Raw genomic sequence first — 19,419 nt, forward strand, 5'->3', positions numbered from 1 at the left:
TGACAGAGCTGGACAGGGACTCAGCACTGGTTCCATGTGCTCAGGGTCAACGTTCTGATACTGTCCAGTACTGGAGGAAGCCTCGACAGCCTTTTATCAAATAACTTCTGATACATGCCACAAGCCAGCTTAACTCAGCAGCCACCACTGCCCCCTGGATACCTGCCATACATGCTGCTGCCCTTGTTATGCTCAGGGCTCACCACTGGGCAGGAGATCACATCCTATCAGAGATCTTTAAGGTCTTTGTCCTTGCTTCAGTCTATAACAAAACATACTAAAGAAAGAAACCTTGTAAATTTAATCATTTGGGGTTTTATAAGTGAAAGATGCTTTAGAGACTACTTAGTTCATGATTTACTTTAAAATGAAGAAATTTGCTGGATGTGGGGTGCATGCCTGTAATTCCAGCAACTCAGGAGGCTGAGGCAGGAGAATCACGAGTTCAAAGCCAGCCTTAGCAACGGCGAGGTGCTAAGCAACTCAGTGAGACCCTGTCTCTCAATAAAATACAAATTAGGGCTGAGGATGTAGCTCAGTGGTTTACTGCACCTGAGTTCAATCCCTGGTTACCCCTGCCCATCCAAAAAAAAGAAGAAATTCACACCTGCAGATATGAAAGTTATTTTTCCTCCTGCTATAGTTTAAGGGTGCCCCCCAAAGTTTATGTGCTTTAACTTTGATTCCCAATGGAGCAGTGTTAAGAGATAGGACATAATGGGAGTTGTTTAGGTCACAAGGGCTATACCATGAACTTTAAAGCTGTTCTGGAGAGTGGGTTAGTTCCCATGAGTGGCTTTGTTATAAAAGCCACCTCTGTGTGCACTCTCTTGTGCTTCTGCTTTTCCAACATGAGGTGATGCATGAAAGTTCTCACCAAGCATTGTCACCATGCCTTTGGACTTCTCATTTCCAAAATCATGAGCCAAATAAATTTCTTTATAAATCACTCAGTTTGTATTATTCTGTTATAGTAATACCAGACAGACTGAGACATTCCAAAATTGCATCATTAAACAGAGAAAGATTATAAGCTTTATCTTTTAATTGCTAGTTAAGGCATCCTTTGACACCCACCCCCCCTTCCCTGCTCAAAACAAAACAAAACTGAATCCCTTTTTAAGACCTCAGTTCAGGGCCTCTGGGAAGTCTTCTTTGATGTTTCTATAACTACTGAGTTTGTCACTTGTCTCATACTACTCTGATGCTATAGATTTCTATCCCCTTAGATGCTAAGCCACTGAAGGGAGAGATTATTTTCACAGGGTAGATACTTAATAAGAGTTCGGTGAATGAATAAATGAATGAATGACTACTGCCTGAAGGTTCAAGCAACAGAAGTCACTTATGTAACTTGTTATGTCAACATAAAATTTCTTACTCCCAAGGAAGCACCACTCTGCCCTGTGACTATTTTCAGACCTACTCCCATCAGGTACTCTGCTGAAGAAAGAGTTTTCAAGATGGTTGGACACATGTGCCTGATTAGTACCTCTGTAAACAATAGCTTCATCCCAGATTTTTTAGTTAGCTTTTTCTGTGCCGTGACTTAAAGACCTGACCAGCACAATTGTAGAGAAGGAAAAGTTTATTTGAGGCCTCACAGTTTCAGAAGTCTCTATCCACAGACAGTAGGTTCCATTCCTCAGGGCTTAAGGTGAAGTTGAACATCATGGCAGAAGAGGGTGGCAGAGGGAAGCAACTCACATGACAATCAGAAAGCAGAGAGAGGGAGCTCCACTTGCCAGAATATATATATATATATATTCTTTATAAATTTATATATATATATATATTCTTTATAAATTTATATATATATATATTCTTTATAAATTTATATATATATATATTCTTTATAAATTATATATATATATATATATATATATATATATATATATATATATATATATATATATATCCATCCCAAAGCCATGCCTCTAATTCCCTGCCTCCTCCAGCCACACCCCACCTGCCTTCAGTTAGCACTCAATTAATCCCATCAGATGATTAATTCACTGATTGGGTTAAGGCTCTTTTAACCCAATCACTTCTTCTCTGAACCTTTTTGCATTGTCTCACATGTGAGCTTTTTGGGGGGACACCTCACAGCCAAACCATGACACCAGAGTTCCCCAAAGGAGCACTCCATTGGAGAATTCTCAAAACTCAGGGGTTGGCAAAGTTCTAGGTGAGTGCAGCACATCAGCTTTATCAGGTAAACCGGGAGTTCTTAGGGGACGTTTTTATCTTATTTCTGGAGGACATGTGAGGATATTGGCAATGCTGCTAAACCTTACTTCCAGATCCCCTTGAACTAGGCTAAAGATGTGTCCCTCAGGCCTGGGAACTGCCTTCTTCAGAGCAGTCAGGTGGTACAGTGGAAAAGGAAGGCCACAGCCATGCATTTTTGTCAGGCTGCTCCCTTTCAAGAGTCTACTTTTCTATAAAATGGGCAAAAGAGCAATGTCCTTATCTGGATAGTGTTTGTCCCTATGGGCTATCTGGCCCCATCCTCCTGAACCTTACAGACTAGCACAAAACACAGACTTTGAACAACTCAGTAAATGTTCTATCAATTATAAAATAAATGATGAGATGCAACAAGAGCTCTCAAACAAGGTACCAACTTAGTCTGGGGGATCATAATAACTTCCTGGGGGTGGTTACAGTAAGAGCAGGTTGGGGAGAGGTGAGAATCAGACCCCATCAACCATTAAATGAAGAGGGGGCCAGGAAGTAAGCAGGTGGTGGCTGGTAATTTTGGATGCACAGGACAGAATCAGCTCCTGCGCTAATGGAGCTCACTATTCAGTTGTGGGAAACATCATGGCAGATTACACAAATAATGAATTAATTACAACTGGAACAAATTTCATGGGGGAGTCAAAGAAAAAGAACTGAGATAATGTACCTACCAGTGCTTTATGAACTTTCCCATCCCTGAAAAATGCTCCTTTCTGCTAAGATACTAGAAGGGACAAGGGATAGATAAAATTACAAAGAAAGCTTCCTTTCTCCTTCCTTTCCTCTCTCCCTTTTCCTTCTTTCTTATCCACTTCATCATGAACATGCCAGGCACATGGTAAATAATCAGATGTGGCATCTTTATTCTCCAAACTATTTTTAGTGTTATATTTAAATGTTACCAGTTCTATTTTTTTCCCTGAATGCTTTGATCCAAAAGGTGATGTGTGATTATCTAACTTTATTACTTGGAGAAAATGTAAGGCAAGAGTACCCACACATCCTGGCTACATGGAGAGGAAGTAAAGTGAACAGTGGTTCCAATGCACACATTGCTAAGTAGGACAAAGGTGATCTGTGATATTTTTAAGGAGAAGCCTTCACTAAGACAAAAGACCTTCCCCAAGAAGCCTGTTGCTAAAGCTGCACTGAACTAAGAGAGAAAACCCTCAGGCCATTTCAGGAAATGATGGAAGAAAGCAGAAGTTTTAATAAGTTTACTATAAAAAATATTAAATTTCAAAGCCAAAAAACAATCTCCTAAGGCTTCAGTAGAACCTTAGCTCAGACTGCTTTGTAAACATGACCTCATCTTTATTAAAGACAGCATCAGCTGGGGTCTGGCAGTGAGGAAGCAGGACAAAAAGAACAGTCACTTCTCCAAGGCCATGCAGAAACCTGTGACAGCCAGCCTGTCATCAGTCACAGAAGAAGGAAGGTTCACCTATCTACCCACAGATCTGTAGCTGACACTTCAGGTTTATGGCACTCTATTTTCTAAAAACTGTCCTTTCCCTAGAAAAGAGAGCTTTCAAGATCAGGGAGACCTGTATGTGCCAAAGAAGTTGCTTTAAGGCTTCATCAATTGCCATGGCCTCCAGCTGTATAAAAACAGGAAAGAGCGGAGTTGTGAGGTGGCCCCTCTGGATTCCAAAATGGAGTGGATGGCCACAGAAGACAGGTGGTTCTTCAGCAGACACTATGAACATTTAATAATCTAATACTTTTATCATGCAAAGTCTCCAATAAACACCATCAACTGCATGAAGGAAAAACTAAATAGTTTGATATTTTAGCATAAAACAAAATGGTAATCAAATCAATTCTTTTATAACCACCCCCTCAACATTAAGAAATAGAATTTATTATTATTAAAACTGTACCATAAAGAACCTGTGATGGGGCCTGGGGTTGTGGCTCAGTGGTAGAGCGCTCACCTAGCATGCATGAGGCACTGGGTTTGGTCCTTAAAACTACAAAAATATAAAATAAAGATATTATGTCCCCCTAAACCCCCCATTTTTTTTAAAAAAAAGAACCTCTGATGGTAAATACAAGGTCATATATCATAAATCATGAACATTTCAAAATGACATAATAAAGTATAATATAACAATAAAAAGGTATTCATATCATGAGCATATGGCTTGATATATTTTCAGAAACTAAGCCTGAAGTTTTATGGCCAACTTTAACTAATCTTTCAAATAATGTGATAATAAGAGACAGTTTGGAAGAGTGGAAGGGAAAAATCAGAGGCCAAGGAGGCTGATGGGCCTGTTTTTTGTTCTGGCCATAGGACACTGGATAAATCATTGACTTCTTTTGGTCTTTATTGCCATATGTAATCAGATTAAAACATTTCTAAGTGTATCTTTGAGTCTAAAGTGTCATACTCTAAAAATAAAGGCTGCCTTAACTTCAAATCAAGTGCTCTAGATGTATCACCTACAGATTGTTTCAGATGTCTTGGTTAGGCCAACATGTTTTGGTAACTCAAAAGTTACCAAAAGGGAGAAAGTAAAGTTAGGCTGAAACCCCTTTTTGCCTTTCCTTGACCATTTCCTGTACACGTACTATTAAGAAATGTGTATCTTCAGTATCCATCAAAATGAAAGACAGGCCAAATGCCAGCAGCAGAACTGATCTAGATTCCTAATGAGCCAGTGCAGCTGCCTGGTTCTTGGGCCACAGCACCTGGGGACAAGCAGGGCTGGAGTCACCACTGGGACCCAAGATTCTGGGTTGTAGATATTCTATGTTAATGAAGATATGTTTCTCTCCTCAACTGTGGAACTTCTGATTTTTGAATCCTGCAGACTTTTAAAGTCAGTCCTTTAAAAATTTTAACATTGTGTTGCTACTTGGTTTTGGTAATGAGGTGTTCTTGTGGGCATAGGTAGTATTAGCTGAAACGGGCATGTGCTCACACTTACCAAATAAATCCACATGGAGGTGTGTTAAGTCAGGTTTTCACCTCAATGTGGTTAAAACACAAAGAAGGAAAAGCATATAATGAAAAAGATTATTCCAGGAGGTGGGCCACCTATTTTATTTTAGGACATTGCAGTTAACTCCTTTAGATCAGCTGAAGATTAGTTTCCACAGATTAAAAGGCATTCAAATAGAACAATTTAACATATCTTCCAAAAATAATTTACATAGGAGAGTTCTGTTTTCCTCCACTGTGGGCTGGTTTTGAAGGGCTGATAAAGAAATCTGCAGTAACCTCTGATATACTGTGGAAATGACATGCCAAATTGCCCCTCACTAGTCTAAAAGAAATCAGGCCAGCCTTTGACCATTCCAGCACATTCCTACATGCTCATTACTGAGTTAGACACTGAAGAAACCAAATGAAACATACTATTCTTGCCTTTGAGAAATCAGTAATATATTTGGTTGGGTGCATACATAAACAACTAAAGGATCAATTATTGCTATGGAGGCCATATGATTACAGAAGAGAAACAGGAAGAAGGGTTATTGTGGGTGCTTGGAACGTTTCCGTACAATAGAAAAAGGGTAAAATTGTATTTAAAGGTAAAAATACTTCAAAATTGAAATATCAAATAAAAGAACAACAATCTAATGGATTAGAAAATCTGGAGAGAATACCACATCCTATTCCATTTGCCAAATGCCAACTGGCTCAATGTTCTACAAGCATGCAATTAAAGTTTGCATATTGAGAGTCAAACATCCAGGACTATTTAAAATGGGCAATAAGAAAGGCTTATTTCTCTAGATTTTCTCACTCTTAAAACCTAATCCTCACTCTGGAGACACACTGTCCTAGGCTCCTCACCCCCACGTGGTAGTATTAAATTGAGAATACAGAATAAGAGGCAATGGCAAATGTAAGAGTTATTTATGGACTGAGTAATAAAGCATAAAACAGCAATCTTTCTGAAAAAAATCAATTATCTGGACTGATGAAAATTCAAATTTGTAATAAATTATTATTTTTTAGATTATTGACTAAAATAAGTAAAGGGTTCTCGAGGCCAGACTTTAGGGAAAAAAATGCTGATATATCCTTAATAACCAAAATGACCTACCAGTCCTCAGTTGTAACAACAGAAGTACATAGTAGATTATCTGGAAAATCACTGTTTTGAAAAATTGCACATGAATATTAAAGTCTATTTAAATGGCTATTTTAGTCACAAGATAAAAGTGCTAATAAGCTATATGGATCACTTATAATGTGGCTATTAAAAAGTCCAACAGATATTTTTTAAAAGTCCTTATGGCTCACTCATATAACAGAAAAACATTCACACTGCTCAAGTTAAATCACAATATACCTCTTAAATCTGCTTAGCCTATAAGCTATTTAAATTTACAAAATCAAAATATTCATATTTACAATTTAAACATCAATATGACACTGTAAAGATATGTGCCATTCTGGGAAAAGCTGAGTTTTCCCCTGATAAAAGTTTAATGTTAAAATAAAGGTATACTTTATAAAACCAGCAGTTTCTCTTGTCACAAACAGCGTTATTTTTCCTATCAAGATATTCCCATTATTAATACCACTTATTTAGTAAGGACTACAGAGCAATCAGATTTGCTTTATTTATAAAGTTTCTAATAGCTGACTTACAGACATTCAGTAAGGAAAGTAAGCACCTTACCATCATAAAACATTGTCAATACATGTATTTTTGATGGTGTTCTTTTTTTTTGGGTCCCAACTTGAGATTCAAATTTCTACAGAAAGAGGTAACTTTTAAGTCACACAACAGCATGGCTACTATATATGGTTTTGAATTATAAATTATGTATTGGTTTCTATATCAAATGCCAGAGTTCCTACATATGGAGATCAGTTCATTTTCCATATTCATCTTCATGGAGATTTGTTCCAATAGTAATTTAATCAAGTACATTTTTACTTGATAGCGATGTGGAAATCATGTAGAACTGAAAGAAGAATTGGGAGTAAATCTGGAAAATCAGAAAACTATTCTTGTCTAAGTCAATTTTCTGTGAATAAAAACACTTCAAATGTGTTTTATCTACATAGCTTTGTTGGTCTAAAAATTTACAAGCTTAGTGCAAACCAGGCATAAGTTTCATTACATATTTTTAAACAACAAAAGGTCCTTTTCTTGGTCCATTTTCTTCTGTGTCTTCAACTAGAACATGATTTCTGATCTATTATATTCTGCTTCCATTTAAACACTAAGTGCTCATAGGCTGACAGATTTCTTTTCCCCTTCTTGGAAAGCTTGTCCTATTTTCTCCACACCAGATAAAGTCCACCCAGATGCGCTGATGGGCGCCTCCCTCTCTCACTGCCCTCCCAACCCTGGATGCCTTTGCAGTCCTCCTCCGTATTCTTGGGTGGGCAGAAACTCAGGGAGATGCAGCCACCAGGCAGCTTGCTACTCTCTTGCAGCACATCTGGGCTTTATATCAGGCCTTTAATTAATCCTCAGTGAAAGCCAAGCTATGACATTTTGACTGGGCAGGCTCCAGTTCTGGACAGGTCTTGATTTATTGCGACTGAGTCTCAACCAACTTTGATTTATTTCAGCTTTGGGGAGGAGGGCAGGCTCAGAACAGAAAAGCGCTGTTGAATGTCGGGCACGTGATGTCAGGACGAGACCTCCAGACTTCCGAAGGCCGTGGGGCAAGTGGGTCAGAAGAGAATGACCTCTGAGAATGCTGTTTTTAAAACCCCAAGTTTTAAATAAAATGAAATTCTATGAAACAAAAATGCAACCATGGAAGAGAAAATGATTCCTAAAATGCTGGCTGATGGCTATAGAACAGGCAGCCTAGGCTAATCTCTGGGAAAAGGAGGAATCTCAGGGATCTGAGTGACAATCAGGACTCTCATTTGCATTGGGGTGGAGGCTGCACAGGCTCCTCCTTCCTGGGGCTGCTTAGAGAGCAAAGGTGGGGGCTTCCAAAGGACCCCCTCCTCAGCACCAAGAACAGCTTTTGACTCTTTAAATAAAGGCAGATTTCCTTTTCTCAGGCAGAGAGAATAAGTCAAAAGCAGGCAAAGTTATTTGATTAAACAAAAACAAAGTTACTCAACTTAACTAATGAGTTTCTGTCCTGGGCAGGCACTCCTGTCTGTAATACTGACAATGAGCTGAGCTCACTGCATGTCCTTGAGTCCATTAGAATGGTGCCTGCACTTCACAATACTCTGACACTGGCCAAGCTGGGGCCCACAGGATGATGCCCTTGAATGCCTTTCTGCAGCCTTGATCCTTGGCATAAAGCAGGGGCCCCCATCCTAGCATCTTTGCTGACAATGCCCCAACTACCTTCATGGGGGATGGACTATACAGGATGAGCATCCCTGATGTCACTAAAAACATGGCTGACAAAAGACAAGTGTCAACAATTGTTCAAGGCAAAGTTAAGTTTCTTAAAAGCTGTAGGGAAAATGGGCTAAAAAAAAAAAAAAAAAAAAAAGTGAGAGAGAAGAGAGGAAGTAGAAGAAAAGGAACAGGAACAGAAAAAAGGATAGAGGCAACATGGCCCAAGACGTGGGTAGAGCGCAGGCTTTGGCCTTGGGAACACATAGATTTGAACATCTCATAGCTACTTAATCATGTGTGTGAGGAGTCTCCTGTTCTTCAGGGACAAAATGAGAATCAAGCCCTTATTCTGCAGGACTTCCAGGAACACATGAGGAAAGGCCTACAAAGCTCTTACCACAATTAATGCTAGTGCTGAGGACCCAGGGGTAGGACCTCAAAGGCACCCATGTGCCCACATCTAGTGTAATTGTACAGTTGTAGATGCTGGTGTGTGAGCTTCTAACAGGGTGTCTGGGGACCTGTCTTTGGGAAGGAACGCCTAAGTGGCTGTGAGTCCCTGCCACCTGTTGTGCTCCTATGGAAGTGAAAAGTATTCACCATCTTTCCTCACAGATTCACATAGAATGTCTGTTATGAAAGACAAGAATTTGTAGCTGAAACTACTGAATGAGTGATACCTGTGACAAGTATTAATGTCATTGTTAGTTTTGTGACTAGACTCAAAGCTTGAGCATGAGGACATGAGAGAAGTGCTATCATATTTTAAACTGGCTTCAAGATGTGTGTGTGTGTGTGTGTGTACAGACATGCACACATGTGTATGGTGGGTGGTCAATTTCCCATTTCTGCAAATAGTCAAGTGCCAACTTTGAGAGCTGGCATGCCAGGATTCAGTAAGCAAGCTCCAAGCATGGGGCAAGCTGTAAAATCCATAGAGTCACCAGGATTTTTAGGCAGTAATGTAACCCACACCAAAACACTAATTGCTATAAATGAAATAACCAGAGTTGAGGAAAACAATTGTATAATAAAATACAAATGTCTTATCATTGAAGATGGCATATTTTAATTTTTATTGCCAGTTTTTTCAACCTAAGGTCAAAGTTACCTGAATGTATATATTTACTGCTTTTGGAATCAAAACTCTATGGTACCCAAGTTTCTTGGAGATTGTGAACTGGTTAGGAACTGAGAAGCCACAGGTGAGAAGTGCTGGGCATTCACAAGACCTGTGAAGCCTGGAAGCCCTAGGTCTGCACATCAGGGTTCCTCTGGCTCCAAAACTATGTGTATCACAGAACAAGGAGAGAAAAAGAGCCAAAGGTCCTGTAGGACCTGTCCTCTAATCAGGATCCAGGCTACCTATAGCCCAGGCTACAAGGTCCTACTCCCCAGCCATTCTGTTGCTCCTGAAGCAGAGACAGGAGAGGCAGGACCCACTGTGGGGCCTACCCAAGCCCAGTCCCAGGCTTCAGAGAAGGAGGAGGTGGGAATCCATAGCACCCACTCCTCTATCAGGACTGGTACTGCCAGAATTCTAATATTTTCTGTTAATCTGTGAAAAAGAAGATGGGAGTTGATGGTAATAGGTCCTTATATTTGTACCTGCAAGCATATTCTCTAATATTATATCCTGTTTTTAATGCATATTTTCTCTCTCCATTGGTTGTTGACTTTTGTGAAAGAATAGCATGAGCATACACACGCATGTCTATGTTAATGTGAACCTACATACACACAGATTCAAATCACTTCAAGCTCCCTGGGAACAGAGGGGGAAAGATGAAAAACCAGTGGACAGGTTCTAGAAAAGCAAGTGCCACAACTACAATGACACCAGTTTTTAAACCTGAATTCAGACAAAATTTAAACAAACAAATCTGATACAAATACGCTGTGGCCTACATAGAGGTAACTTTCTAAAACTATTTTTAAAAAAGCTTTATTTAAGAAATCCAAAACCAATACCAACTTTGGGCCAGTACGGTAGTAAACAAAAGCGTGATGTGAACCCTCCTGGAGGGTCCCCATAAAGGAACCTTCTAACACATGGGAACACTTTCCTTTGGGACACGGTTGTTGGGGTTCAGAAAGGATACACCCAAATATGCTGCTTTAGATTTCCAACTGAAAATATCTTTAGGGCAGTAAAAAGGGAAGGGTTTTTTTCTTTCAGATCTGCCAAAAAGGAACATAAGTGCCTTCAAGCTTGTTACTGAAATGTCATTAAGCAAGGAGAATACCGTTTTAACAATAGAGGATGAGACTGAAAATCAAACACCCACCCAGGGCTCAGAGGAACTCATCCTAGGCCACTGTTTTTCACGTCCATTCGTCTCCCCTCAAAATCACTTACTTTTCTTCTAAAAGTGCCTGCAGCCCCCTTCCCTCTCCCTTCTAAAGAGGGTACTTATACCTCAACCATTTGCCTTTGCCCGAGTTTCATCATTTGTGTGGCTCCTATGCATCTGTGCACTTCCATAAGTGCACATATCGTGTACCCTTTTCCCTGTTAATCAATTGTTGGCTTATTTCAGCACACTGAAGCGTGGAAGCTTCAGAGGAAAAGTTTTAATTTCTCTACAGTGTATTTCTTTTTACAGATCAATAGGCCAATGAGTTCATAAAGCAAATGTCACTGACTTATTGAATTTAATAAAGCAAGTATGCCACAGAACAACAACGAAAGACTTCTTCTGGGCCTCTGTGGAGCTGACACGCATTTTACAAAAATACAAATGAATAAAGTTTTAAGAAAATATGTGCTTACAAGTATTAAGGTGTACTTATATACTTATGTATTAGAGATAATAATGATCAATAAGCAAGCTATGTTTTAGGCAAGCACTCGACCACTAAGCTATACCCCCAATCCCTGTCATTTTTTAAAATTTTATTATCAGTTTTCAATGGACTTTTATTTTATCTTATTTATATGCAGTGCTGAGAATCAAACCCAGTGACTTGCACATACTAGGCAAGCACTCTACCACTGAGCTATGACACCAGTGCCCCCTGTGTCACTTTTTATAAGTTATTTTTCTCATATTTTTTTCACATGAAAATTTAAACTCAGGTTTCTCTTTGCCAGGAAGTTTACAAGTATGAACTACCAGTTCTGTTCTAAATTTCTCTATGAAAAAATACCTATTGAATCAAAAACTTTCTTTGAGATGTACACAATCTGAGTTCTGATATAAACTCCAATAAAGATGGTGTCACTTAAGTCTCATCATTCTTATCAGCAAAGGTACAAAGAGGCATGAAAAGTCTGTTGCCCCTTTCAGCCCTAGTTACCTCTTCTGATCATCACTCTGATCCTGAGGCAGACAGTAGGCAATTCAAGGCATGAATTGCTGCTTCTTGTCTTAAAGATTCCAAAAGATGTAGAAGTACAGATGTTCCCATGATTCTTGCTTATGAGTAGTTGGCATGTATTAGAAAGATCAGCTATATTCTACTTACTCATATTTTTAAATAACTGAAGATTAGAGTAGAAATTAATAAACTAAGAGCTGTGTATTAAAGTCCCAGGTTTTCTGTTGACTCATCACTGGCCCTAAAGGCAAGAGTAATTAACCCCAGAGGAGTTAGAACATTCATATCTCTGCAATGAGGACAACTGTACCAACTGGCTCAGGAAAGTGCCTCAAGATCCTCAGAGAAAAGATGCTATGTAAATGGAAAGGATGATAGGGCTCTGCCCCCAAACAGGACATTCATCACACCAGTAAATTTACACATGCTTAATTCATTTGTGTGGCTGCAATTAGGAACAAAAAGAGCACACCAGACGCCTGCCTTAAGGAAAGTCCCTTCAAACAAAGACTTTTTGTGACTAGTACAGCTTGGTAGTCTTTAAATGGAGTGGGCTAAACTACAGACAAAGCAGCAGCTGAAAAGCTTGGGAACAGAAATGGAACTCTGGGCCTGAAGCTAAAGCACTTAAGTAAAGTGAGTGTTTCTAGAACTTCACTTGACAATTGAAGTTCTGCCTACTTTTGAATTACCTATCTGAAAGAATGGATTTAAGAGACTTGACAAAGACCCAAATGTACAGACTCTGTTCTTATGATTAGTTTTGTGTCAACACCTAGAAGCCTTCTTAGGTCCTTTACTTAAAAACTTTTGGGGGTTCTTTGGATTGCACAAGGCTCTTGCTCTGAGGTGTAAGAGTCTCTGCTTTTGACTGGTGCCCTGGTAGTCATTCAGGGTGAGTACCGATTAGCTGCTTTACCCAAAGGGCAATCTGTATTCAGAAAGCTGATAAATTAGTCTGTGAGTGCTGCTAGCTAAAGCCACTCCAAAACTTCCTTGAAAAACTCTCCATCTGGGAGAAGACTGGGGAAAGTCTTGCACGTGCTCCTTCAGTGTGAGGGGCGCTATTTGGCCAGGGCCCATCAGCTAATCAATGAAGACAAGGAAAGGGTCACTGAGGCCTCCAGTCACATGCTTACCATGAAGGAAATGACAAAGTGCTTATCAAAAAGAGAGTAACCTACACGCATCCCAGCTTTCTTTTTTCATGGCTTCCTATCTTCAGAATTTGGTAACTGTAGATGGAGAATGCTGGGTTCCGAATGTGCAATTTCATGCACAACAAAGCGAATTTCAAGTCAACAAGTATGCAGAATCCCTCAGTTAACAAAGGCAGGTGATGGCTGCCATGTGACATGAAGTATGTCTGATTCCAGTCGAGATTTCAAGTGTTAAGTGCTTACTGAATTTTAAACAGTATAAGATGTCTCAATCACTTTTAAATTTCTTTTACATATTTAAATAATATTTGGCGTTTACTAACTAAAATACATATTAAAATTAATGTCACTTGCTTCCTTTACATTTTTCAGTATGGTTAACTAGAAATTGTATTTTAAAATTTTTATTATTTCTTGCTTATTTTACTTTTTGATGCTGGGATTGCATAGGGCCTCAGGCATGACAAGCATGCACTCCACAACTGAGCTATACCTCCAGCCAGAAAATTGATAAATTATAATCAATCATATAGATCACATGAGTAGCCTGAATTACATTTTTAACAGTACTTTCTACAACATCTTTTATCCTGGCATATAAAATTAAATAGAAGTTATCTTAAACTAGTGCAGAATAACTGATGTAAACTTGGAAAAAAAAGATATTAGGCTATATGAATTAGTTATTTTACTTAGTAATTTCATAATATTAAAACATGAACTCAAATTCAGAACTAAAGAACACCTTATTCTGTTACCAGATATTTTAAAAACATCATTTTTACACTAAATATTAAATAATGCTTGTATGAAGAATTGTTTATTAAGCTGGAATCATATTCTCAGATTATGAACCTAAAACTACAGATTATGAACCTAAAACTACACAGAACTCTAGTCTCTGGCTCTGAAGATGAGAAAAATCCATATGGCAAGTGATTTTCTAGAGGTACAAGGAGCAGTAGCACAAAACTCAAGACTCAAAATCTAGCAAGAGGGACACTACTCACCATAGAACAAGGTGCTGTGGGTCAAGTCACACAATCAATCCCTCCCACCAGTCCTCAGTCCAAGAAAAGAGGAAGTACGACATGCAGGATCAGTTTTCCAGTTGGAGGTAAGTTGTAGAAGCATAATGTACACATTTAAAATCGTGTGTGTGTGTGGGGGTGTAAATAAGAAAAAGTGAAATTAATGCCCTCAATGAACATGATAGCTTTTCTCTAGGTAAGTATTATTAACCCTTAAAAAGGGCTATAGAAAAACTGCTATTCTGCTTTTAAGAAAAAGTTTGGGATGGGGATGTAACTCAGTGGATTATTACACTTACTACAAAAATGTTTTCAAAGTTCACTGCACTTGCCATTCCCTGTAATTGGTCTACAACACTTTTGGCTATTGAACACAGACACTCTGGTGTTGTCATGCATTCTACAACTGAATTTCCCCTCTTGAGTGATTTGATACAAGAGGTGTTTCCACAGCCTGGACTCTGCAGTCAGGGGTAGGCTGAGATCTGTGACATTTCTAACAACAATGCACAAGTACACTTGATGTAGGTAATAGAAAGGGCATGCAAGTAACATTTCTAAAAGTAATAAGCCTTCCCTACATACTGATTAGCAAAAACAGAGGTAGGGAAACTGTGTCCAGGAGCATGCTAATGTCTCCCAGAGAAGTCCAGGCAGGAACTTCAGCTGTTCTATCTTTGGACCATTAATACTGGATGTTGAGTCAGGCTACCTCCCAAAACACCTACAACTGAAAAGTAATTCTTCTCAAAAAACTGAAAACTGGCATATTAAGTGTACCCTCTGGGTTTGGGGAATGTTTCCCATCCCCAAATAAATTTTAAAGCACAAAGAGACAGTTAGAAATGGTCACTCGGCTGATAACTGTGTTTTATTTAGTAATCTGTCAGATATGGCAGAAAAAAATGACCTTTATATTTTAATTTGCTTTGCTTGTTCTTTTTCCCATTTTAAAAAATATGGAATTTGTCAAAAGAATGAACAGAAATCATGAGAGTATGATATGCCTTTCCTTGTCATACTGGCTCATTTTCAAGGGAAAAGAATTATAGCCAGAGAGAGGATGTTGCCACACACATATAATAATGGCATGAACCATCCTGACTCGCAACATAAATTGAACCATTAAAGGATTTAAGTGTTCCTCATTAACTTTTATTAGCCTCAATTTTTTTAACTTTTTTCCTTCCTTTTAAAATTAAAACTGAGTATTCCCTTCAACTTTGCACACCTTCCAGGAGCATTCAGACTAAAATGGGTCTTTGTAGGATCACGGACTGGTTGTTTATGAGGGAAAACAACACCTCAAATAATCAAATCCTCTGGTACAGAATTTCTTTCAAGGTCTCTAACCCTTTATTCAAAAAATAATAAGTCTAAGGCTATATTTTTAAAGCTTTTTCTAACTTAGTGCTGGGAAGAATAAGAGATTTCATATTCCTGTCATTTTTCTGTTTATCATTCCTATCATTAAAAAGGATGTAATCTAATCAAAGCCTTGTGGAGAAGGCTCCAACTTTGTAGAAGTCTTCCTATGTGTATGGGGACTAGGTTAAGCACTTTGCCTTTATTATCTTATACAACAAAGCCTGAAAGCTTTAAATAGGTATAAGACACTCTTATTATGAAATGTAGTACCCACTGGTTGATTAATTCAATACCAAAAATAAACAAACAAACCAGAGAAAGAGAGAAGAAACAAACATATTATATACAAAAAAACCCTTTTGATGTTTATTTCTAAAAATAAATGTAGCATTTCATAAAGTGAAAAATAAGTACATACAGGGCAAGAGATTTTTTCAAAATGGGTGGAATGTTATAACATAAAAATACAAAATTACAGTCTTGTGCACACACTCCTGTAGAATTATGTCTAATGACCATTTGATTTTTTTCTACCACAGTAAAGGCCCAAATAACTACTACAAAGTACCTTTCAAAATTAGATCTACATTACCTCTGTCACACAAAATATGAATTGAGCAGAGATGTTCAGTTGTATAATTGATGTGTAATCATTATCTGTGGCTAATTTGATCCTTAATTTTTGTCAATTGACTCTTAAAGAAACTCAGACATGGCAATTATGTCCTGATTATATTTCTAGTTACCTCAAGCAAATTCTGTAGCCACTATGTATAAAAAATTTTAGAAGCAAGTTTTCTTCCTTAAAGAATAAAATGGTGCAATTCTTTTAAATTTAAAATACTCTATTCCAGCTATAGGGGGAAAAATAATACTATGTCAAAAAATGACAATACTATGCATTTTTTTTTTCACCTTGGAAACTTTAGACTTGAAAGAAAGTTTTCCATCACTCCAGTTGAATTCTAAGACCACCAGTATAACAACACCACTCAGAAAACCACAGGGGTGGCCTTGTTAGAATATACATAGAGTTGCTGAGGAACAGGAAACGAAGCCAGATGGTTCTGCTGAGGGAAGCACTTTTTTTTTTCCTTCATAAAGCCAAAAAACTACTAATAGGTCAAATGCAAAAATGCAGATATGGTAAAATAGAAAGCTAACAGGGAGATTTATGTAAACAAGACACACTTAGTTTTGCATTATGTTCTCATCTACATCAGTAAATGGATGCAGAAAAGGAAAAAGAAAAAAGAAAAAAAGAAAAGTAATACAGTAGATTTATCACTTAGATCTAGGGGTTTTCTTGACAGGGAGAAAAGCTACTAATTCTGCTTGAGCACTGTTATAAAATTTTGGAAAGTCAAACACACCGAGCATCTGCGAGTTATTGTGAAAACTTTTTTTGGTGAACCTTTAATACAGACTCTGATATAATCACAGTTTATACTCTGGCTTCTTATACATCTGGTTAAGTGTGGTTGTTCACAATTGCATGAAGTCCAAAAGCAGTACAACAACCTGACAGCAATCTGAGCCTGCTTCTAGAGTAGGAGGACCACATGCTTTGAGCTCCCTCAGTGCACACTTATGCCCTAAAACTTCAGAACTGACCAGGTACTGGGACTTGATTCAGGCATGTGTCTCCCAGAACACCTGGCTTTGTATGACCAATACTCTCTATATAACACCCTTATCTTGTCTTCCTTGATTTGAGTATTTGAAGCTCCACACCTGGCTGCCTAACCTCTCTCTTCAAGGAAGACATGTTTCTGGCTAATGAAATGCTCATTCTGGTGGCCATATTTCTGTGGCCTGCCCTTTCCTGCCTGAGCCTGGGTGGAAGGAACATAGGACAGATGGGCTGAAGTCCCCTTGGGATCATGAGAGGCTCAAAATAATCCCAAAGACTGGTCCTCACATCTGTGAAGCATTCAATGGCTGGTAGTTGCATAGTCCTAGACTTATTGCACCCCTTTACCGATGTATGAAACAACTGAGATGACCAGTGTCCACATCACAAAGGCCACAAGGGGACTTCAGATTCTGAACTCTCTTTGTTAAACCAAGAATATCTCTGAATAATGAAGAGCTTCATCTGTTAGATGATGGGTACTAATCTGTTAGATGATGGGTACAAAAATGTACTAATAGGTCAAACATAAAAATGCAGATATGGTAAAATAGAAAGCTAACAGGGAGATTTATGTAAACAAGACACACTTACTTTTGCATTTTGGAGATGATACACAAAGTTGCTTCAGTTTTATAGGAATTGATGAGGCTGATCTAGTTTGCGGTCTGCCTCTCTGGAGTAGTCATTAATAAATGTGCACTGAGTCCCTGTGTTCAGGGTGCTGTGTGTGGGGCTACCAAAAGGAGTCAGCTGGGGGGCTCTCAGGAATGGGAATAAAGAGAACTGAAGGGCAATATGAGAAGTGGCCAGGAGTACTATAGTGGGGTTAGGGGAGAGGATGGGTCCTGCCCACGGACCAGTGGGGGCCAGACATGGATAAAGAGCCCCATCCAGGAAGGCAGGAAATACAAGGTGGTTGGAACAGAGAGCTCCAGATGAGTACGATGGGCCCTGCCCAGTACTGTCAATGCCATCTTCTATTCTATAGTGGAGACACTGATGGTTCTTAAGGAGACAAGACATGATAGTAAGTGAATCTCAGAAAGGTGGTTCTGGCAGCAATGTGGGAGGCCTCAGGAGCTCAACAAAGTGCAGGGCAGGGAGGACCTAGTGAGTGCCTGCTGAATAAACTACAGGAGGGGAGGCCTGATCGAGCCAAACTCAGTGATTTCATCACTCTATGTCTTCAATTTTGCCTATAGAGAGGATGAAAGATAGCAGGGCATTGTAAATGTGAAGTGGTTTACATACTTGTAGTATTCAATGAGGTTTTAAACTTGAAAATAAAGTCTCATGGTATTTAATGGTATTTCAGATTAAGAAAAGGGTGTTTGTTTGTTTGTTTTTAAACAATAAATGACAATTAGCCCTGTTCGCACATACAGGGTCATTCTGGGTGCTGCATCTCAGGTGGAAGATAAGCTGGGCTAAAGATCTAGGTACTGGGACTCCTGCCTATGTGAAAACTGTCTAGAGGATGTAGCTCAGTGGTGGAGTATCTGCCTAGCACATGCGGGGCACTGGATTCGATCCTCAGCACCACATAAAAATAAACAAATAAAAGAAACCTGAACTTGGTACCTTAAAAAAAAAACTATCAAGAAATATTTTTAAAACAAACTCTTCTATAATCATGGATTTGTGTAGTTTGTACCATTATTCTCATGATATATTTGCTATTCCATTCCAAATGGAAACATAACTGCAGGAAAAGGAAGACCAGTCACCACCTATTCACAGTACAGCACTGTCCTCAGAGTGATTTATCTTGGTAAAGCACAAAGGTACAAAGCAAAGAGTGCACTCCACAAATAGCCTGCCATGCTTTCAGGGGGCTCTCACTGTGCGAGCCACTGTTAGGCCTATTACTGAGGCCTGCAGGAGGAGTTCTGGATACTAGACACCCACCTCCCACCTGGTAGAGGGAGGTGAGGGAGGAAGGAGAAACAGGGAAGGGAAAAGAGAACGGAAGGAGAGGAAGAGAGAGAGGCAGTGAGGAACAGGAAGTGTCAGGGTACAATGAGTTAGGAAAGATCCTACTGAAATATTTAACTAAGCCAATGTAATTTCTTGGAGGCCCACTAAACTTCTAACATCCCAGAGCCCTATACCATGCGCAATTAAACAAGCAAACCCGTAATTCATTAGGGATAATTTTAATAGATGACTCATTTGGCCCAGCCAGTCAATGATGCTTTGGTTTCCCAAAGGCCCTGGAAGATAGTTAACCACAAGGAAGCTTTCAGCTACCACTGACAAGCAACAATGGAATTTAAACCACCTCTGCCACTTCTTCAAACTTCTTACTGCAGGTTTTGTGAAGATAAAGATCAAATGAAACAATTTCTGTTAAACTTGTATTTCCTGTA

At 38.9% G+C, this 19,419-nt stretch overlaps 1 protein-coding gene across 1 annotated transcript in view; it reads right to left on the reverse strand.

Moving 5' to 3' along the window:
* Gmds (GDP-mannose 4,6-dehydratase) overlaps positions 1-19,419 on the reverse strand; it is a 625,359-nt gene that overhangs the window by 280,510 nt on the left and 325,430 nt on the right. The gene's annotated exons all lie outside the window — the stretch shown is intronic.

This window comes from Marmota flaviventris, chromosome 6, assembly GCF_047511675.1.
Source record: "Marmota flaviventris isolate mMarFla1 chromosome 6, mMarFla1.hap1, whole genome shotgun sequence".
Taxonomy (NCBI): domain Eukaryota; kingdom Metazoa; phylum Chordata; class Mammalia; order Rodentia; family Sciuridae; genus Marmota; species Marmota flaviventris.